General features: G+C 36.1%; 1 pseudogene; it reads right to left on the bottom strand.

Moving 5' to 3' along the window:
- Positions 1-983: 983 nt before the first annotated feature.
- The window catches only part of LOC122360817, a 92,216-nt pseudogene continuing 86,344 nt past the window's right edge, over positions 984-6,855 (bottom strand).

Genomic DNA, 6,855 nt, shown 5'->3' with positions numbered 1-6,855 from the left:
TAACAGTTATCCTAATTAACACCAGACATGTGGTCTAAAATGCATAGCATCAATAACCTTTTACTTAAGTATTTGAAAGAACACTTACAGCAAAGTAATCCCGTGTTTTAGAGAATAAACTTAACTGCGAAAAGTTTCACAAAAAGTCGTAGCACAAAAGGGAATGTTTTTAGAATTAAACTAAAAGATATTTTACTTAAAAAAAAAAGATAAAGAAAACTTTCAAAAGGCATGTAGTAGATTGTGTATAATACATTTTCCAGCCGATTTTTGACAATGCTTACAAATTTTGAAATAGACATTAGAAATGTGTGAGTCAAATAGACTTTACAGAGTAGAGTGGCTGTGTGTCTCTAGTTCTAAACTGAAGGACTTCTACACATCAGTTTAGAAGTTAGTCACATTTATCAATGTTCCATCATGAGCACCAACTGAAACCCATGACAACACAGAACGTGCATGCTCAAAACAAACAGCCCTGATTGGCTCAGTGCTGGCCTGAGTCACAAGATGTTGACAAAATCATTCAATAAAATTTCAATAAGAAATGACAAAAATGAAATGATAAAAGGAGAGGTATACAATAACATTTGTTTAAAAGAAATTGGTAAAATGTCAATAAATATTAAAATTATTAACAAAAAATCTGGGCACAGTGACATCTCTGATGGATTCACACTTAAAAATGTAGCATTAACCTTTAATGTTTTTTTTGTTTTAACATTTATATGCTGCTTTGTCTTGGTGTCACCCGTAATAACAATTCCATTAAGCTTTTATGGCAACTTCTTTCTTGCTTTCTGTTTTCTTTCAGTGCTAGGATGATATTTGTCAGAATAATTTTTGGGTGGCCCACATATGTCCATGCCTGTTTGGGTGAGATGGAAAATAACTGAATCCTAATCACGTTCTGAAATTAATTTTACATGATAGAAGATTTTTTTTTTTTTTAATGCAGTCTGAGCTGCTAAAAATGGGCTGAGGTGAATCACTTCCACAGCTCAGACAGCTAAACCTTGACTTGTACACCTAAGAGTGTTTACTGTAGGACAGTACCCTTCAGCTGGGCTGTTAATCAGCAGGCTTACATTTGGCCTTTAATCCACAGGTTCATGCATTTAAAGACGAGACCCAGCAGATGGTCTTGAGAGGCACTCAGAGAACCATATGACAATGTACGACAGCGATATTTATAATGGATTTACAGGTTTAGATGTCAAGGCGCTTGCTGTTGTTTTAAGGATCTACAGACAGCTGTGCATGTTTATTTATATAAGTGTTCAAGGTATTCATCAGTTCAAATGCACAAATAGATCAGCCACACAATTCCTACATTTGTGCACAATCATTTAAAAAAAAAAAGATTATTTGACATCACAGAGCAGGGCCACTCCTCTCAGGATCCAGTATTCTGGCGGGTGACTGGTTCTCAGGTCAACAGCTGCAATGTAGTTCAGGTCCGTTCGAACAGGCTTTTTATATATTGGACATGAATACAAGCGAGGGTCTTTGACACCTTAGAAAAGATACAGTAATGCAGGAATTAGGGTTTGCATGATTTGACTAAAAAGAGAACAAAAAATGCAAAAGATAATCCAATGCATAGTTTAAACGAGTACAAATCACATTAATCTAGGCTGAAATAACAATTCCATCTACTTTAAAGTAACATACAGTGCCCTCCGTGAATATTAGAATGCTTAGCAGACGTGGGGGGAAATGTATTCGGCTGTTAAATGTTACATTTACTAAAATGCAGCCTTTTATTTTTTTTTTAAAACACTAAAATAATTATGAATAACAGAATTTTAAAAAATAAAATAAAAATGAAAAACATTTCACAATAATACTGGCACCCCTCCAGGTAATACACCCTTTACCAACACTGAAAAGTTAACCTAAAAGTGAAAAAAACCCTAAAAAAAAAAAACCTAAAACTACCATGTAATTTATTTAAAGTGCATTATTAAAGCAAATGACACTTGCTGGACTGCAGTAATCAATTTGGTGCATAACAGAAAATCTTTGTTTTACAGAATCAGCAATTGCATTATTTTGCAAAACAACCCAATTGCTGGTTATGTCCATATTTAACCCAGCATTCCTTTAGAATTTGTGTTTTATAAGATGACATCTCACACTATGCATAAACCCTGATTTAAACTCATTTGCATATTGAAAAGGAAATAAAATAAATTCTGTACTCTGCATGTAGATATCCTAATGTTAAATAATGTGATGCGGCCCTATCAATTACTATCAATTCAAGTACTCTGTCACAATAGCTTCATTTGTAATAACATTCTAAATGCACACTACTATTTCATCCAAATAACAACAGCAGGTGGTTAGGTGTTATCCTGTTAGTCAAAGATCATTATTTATCCATCTACCGTTCACTGAAGATTAATCAGTGTAGTAGTCTTTGAGCTATACGCCTGGTTTCACAAAGGGTGCCACAGAACAGACGTTTTTTGTTGTAGTTGTTATTTATTTCTGCTGGAACATGAGCTATCTGTCTGTCTCCTTTAAATGACACTTTGTTCCTTTATTTTCCATTTAAATGTTTTCCTTACCAGATGTTTGCAGCACATTATTTGCCTGCATCTTTATTTTTTTGCACTTTTAAAAATATGGAAGAAAGTGTAATCAGCGAAAATTTTACAACATATATATTACCGTTATTCTCTCTCGTACATCCTGACCACGGGCATCATCTCGAACAGTACTTTGGGTTTTGAATCAATGAGCTTGCAGTTCCTGCGGTCCCAGCCGGCCCCTTCCAGGTAGAGGCCATAAACATACACCCCCTCTGCAGGAGGCTGTGTGATGTCATCCTTCATCCATTTTGTAACTTCATTACACAAAACCATACGGTCCAACGCCCACCCTTTGTTAGCGAGTGATCTCCTGTCAAGTTAAATGATTAACATGCAGTGTTACTTATTAAACCACTCGAAATAGAGATATTTGAACCCGATTAGAATAAAATTAATATTCAAATAAGTAATTGAATATATTTAACACAAAACTTCTTGTTGCTTTTAATGCTCAAATTTGCCTTCCTGCCCCTCAAAGCAATAAACCGATCCATATTGGGAAAAAAAAACAAGCATTTTTAGCTGTGACTGATATGAAGCATCTGGGTTCTTTCCCTAAGTTTATTCTCAAAGCTGCAGGTGTTGGCACAGAAACACAGCTGAGAACAGAAAACAGGACGGGTGCCCAATTTTAATTAAAAGAATCCTGTGTCGTGCAAGCTGTTTACCCCCAAGGCATTAGCTAGAACGTGTCCCACTGAGCAGATCCCTCACAGCCCAAAATACCTCTAAACTCACTATTACCGATTCCTTGAGGGATATCATGCATTTAGAGACTAATCTGCCACTCAAAAAGTACGCTTAGAGAAAATGTAATATATAATAACATATACTATTTGGTGTAAAACATAAAAAAGCATCAATATTCATTCAGAAGCTCAAACGGAGCATAAATAAGCACCACGTTTGGAGCAGTTGCCGAGGGTTATAAATAAAATAATAATTAAATGACTTTGGTAAGGGAAACATCTGATCAGCTCAAGACATCAAGGAGGGGAAAAAGTACGAGTGTAAGTTTTGCAGAAGTGTTTGTGTGATAGTTATCCACCTGTCTCATAGCTGTTAGGAACCCCTGTGGGTTGAAGAAGCCTGTCATCCAAAAGCAGTTGGGTCGTCCCTCAGAAATCCAAGAGTGGAACTGTCGGTTCCGCTCCAGCAACTCTGTGAACCAAAACCCCAACGTGGTGGAAGCCCAGGAGGCCTGCGTACAGACACGCACATAAGCAGATCCACAGTTAACACATACAAAGATAAGATACACGCAAGGCAAGGTTTTCATTCTGCTTTTAGCTATCAAGCATAAAATCAAGTAAAAACCGCTATAAAAATTCATACATATCAAACAGCTCATTGTGTGAGAAAGAAGTAGAAAAATAAGTCATTATTAACCCCTAAAAACTCCCCATTATATATGCATTTGTATGAGGTTTCCCTTTTAGACACAAAATTCATAGCAGAAGAGTATTTCAATTAACCGTGTTAGGTGATTTACTACGTTTGTCAGTTTACTAGTATTTGCACCATTATGTAACGCCAAAAAGAAGCATGACTTAACCAATTTTGCACCTGTGTTATTAGCAGATTTTCCCTCACCTGATTATCATTGGCCCCATGCTAATTTGCTGCTCTTGGTAGATTTTAATGGTCATTATGGAAATGAGCTGGCAGGTCTGTGTTCTTTAATTTGCACAATGCCAGCAGATCCCCGCAGAACTTTCTACTCCCATCGTCATTGTCTTATGGAATTGTGGTCTAGTGATAATTTGCCTAAAGCTAGTCCTTAAAATGTGGCCCATTTTTCTATTTTTAACATACATATATATATATATATATATATATATATATATATATATATATATATATATATATGTCATGTCACGTTGACGCTGGAGAATTGTGCTTTAACCTAATCAATGACTGGACTGCTCTTAAATATAAAACAGCAATATTCAGGCGTTTAGGACACAAAATAAGACAAATGCTTTTATTTATGTATGATTTATTTTTTTAAGATTAACTGTTAGATACCAGTGTTTCCTGTCATAGCATAATCATCTCAAAGTAAGAAGAGTGGCTGCGCTTTAAATTATATTATTATAATCATAATTAATATATATCCATCCATCCATCTTTCTCTCTCTCTCTCTCTCTCTCTCTCTATATATATATATATATATATATTTTTTTTTTTTATATATATCGACCTACACTAAGACATGAAAGTACAACACGGCCTATAATAAGGCACATATTTAAAATTCACACATCAACACATGCAGATTCAGAGTAAGTTACAGCCTGATTGTTATTCAGAAGGCATTATTTTCAATTAGCTTTTGATTAGCTTAGCTTGAGTAGCATATGAAACGCAGAGTTAGGCTAAATAGACACCAAAATATGTTTTTTTTTTTTATTTCTTACAAGATTTTCAAAATGTGAGAGGCCACGTGTCATCTTGTGGCGTGTACCCAGCCTTGGAGCTGTTGTGCTGCTTGGCTGTAGCTAATGTGAAGAGTCAAATAAACCTGTTTGCTATCCTCATGGATTTGACAAACAGACATAATATTTAAAACATATATAAATGTTACGTTCAAAGCTAAATAGTCTATATGCTAAACAGTATATACGCACACATGACAGCACATTAAATTAAAACAACATGCCAATTAAAAAAAATATTATGTGCATGTGAAAATGATTATTATGTGCAATAATTATTTTAATCTTCCTCACATTTTATGGGCCTTATGATATCTTTTTAACTTGTTTATTTATTTATTTATTTATTTTTTACTGTCTAATTACTTTTTAATAATAAGACTTTTTATAAAACAGTGTAAATTTGTAACTTTGCAGGCAGTAACAGGTGAAGCGTTCATGTTTTGTGAAGCAGTCACCTTTTTCCAGCGTGCAGGTATCCGGGCGTCATACATGCAGTCCAGTGCGTCTCGCAGATTCTCACTCATAATGATGGTTCCATCAATGGCCAGCTTCAGGTCACTCAGCGTGTTTCTGACCAGAACAATCACTCTCTGCATGCGATCAATCTCCTGCCGCAGGAAAATGTTCATGGGCTGAAGGGGACCCATGCTCATCAATCTTTCTCTGACCTGGATAAATGATGCAATTTGAATGAATAACGAAGGATGTCGTTTTGTACAAGTGCTTAGCCCTAAGAACATTTGCTAAGACTGTACTGCATTGCATAGCATTGTTTAAGCTATATGCATGGTTCAGTGAATGCATCATTAATTTGCTGGTGGAGACAATATAATAGAGATCACAGAATAATGGAGATGACAATTGCATGATTTTTTTCTGCCATAATCAATAGAAAATGAACACAAACACTTCAGAATTTAGGTTTGAGAGGTTTTATAGGTCACTGCAAAGAACAAACGATTTTATTTCCATGTAGCAACACATTTTTTGTTCATTATAATATAGTTATAATATTTTCAGAAAGCAGGGCATAGTGATTTTTTCCATCACTGAGTTTTAAATATTTTAGGAACGCTCCTGATTGATTCTTGCCGTTGTGAGAGATTAGAAAAGCAAAAGCCCTTGTGCACCCTAAGGCACTTTTTTTTTTTTTTTCTGCTGCCTTGTTAATTTGCAGATAATCAAAAGGGAATAGCAGCCAATTACTGCCTATATGTTTCACAAGCACCTGCAGTTTGGCGTTAGAACATTTGTGAGGCTCAAAAAAGAAAATGCATTAGCGCAGGCAGTCTGTGACCTCAGCACTATCCGTCAACCCTGAGATTGTCCCTTTAGGACTCGAGCTCCAGACAGCAAAAGGCCATTTGCTCCCATTGGGCTATGAGCTCTCCATCAACCATACAAAATTTTGCTGCATCACTGTTGCCCAGTCTGAAGCTTTACCTCAGATGGTACAAAATCTGGAGGCAGTTTCTCCAGCATGTCATCTGCAAGCCGACCCACAATCGCCTCCCTGGTCTCTCCGCCTCCGCTGGAGCTGTCCTTTGGTTGGATGCTCAGGATAGTGTCTAGTACATCTTTGGCGAGTTTACTTTGGTAGGTGATGTCTGCATTTGGGTGGAGGCCGAACACCTCAGGGGTGTCATATGTGGGGAGACCCTGCAGGAGAGAGAGAGAGAAGAGAGAGAATGCAAACAGTATAGTACCAGGATAACCAGGATATTCATTTATCATCTGTAAATCCAATTTATTTCAATCACATAAATTAACTAACTGAATCTTTCTTGTTCCGCAGGTAGCCATAATTAAACAA

This window comes from Puntigrus tetrazona, chromosome 16 (assembly GCF_018831695.1).
Source record: "Puntigrus tetrazona isolate hp1 chromosome 16, ASM1883169v1, whole genome shotgun sequence".
Classification (NCBI taxonomy): domain Eukaryota; kingdom Metazoa; phylum Chordata; class Actinopteri; order Cypriniformes; family Cyprinidae; genus Puntigrus; species Puntigrus tetrazona.
The sequence above is the reverse complement of the archived record's forward strand: the minus strand, read 5'-3'. Positions and strand labels throughout refer to the sequence as shown.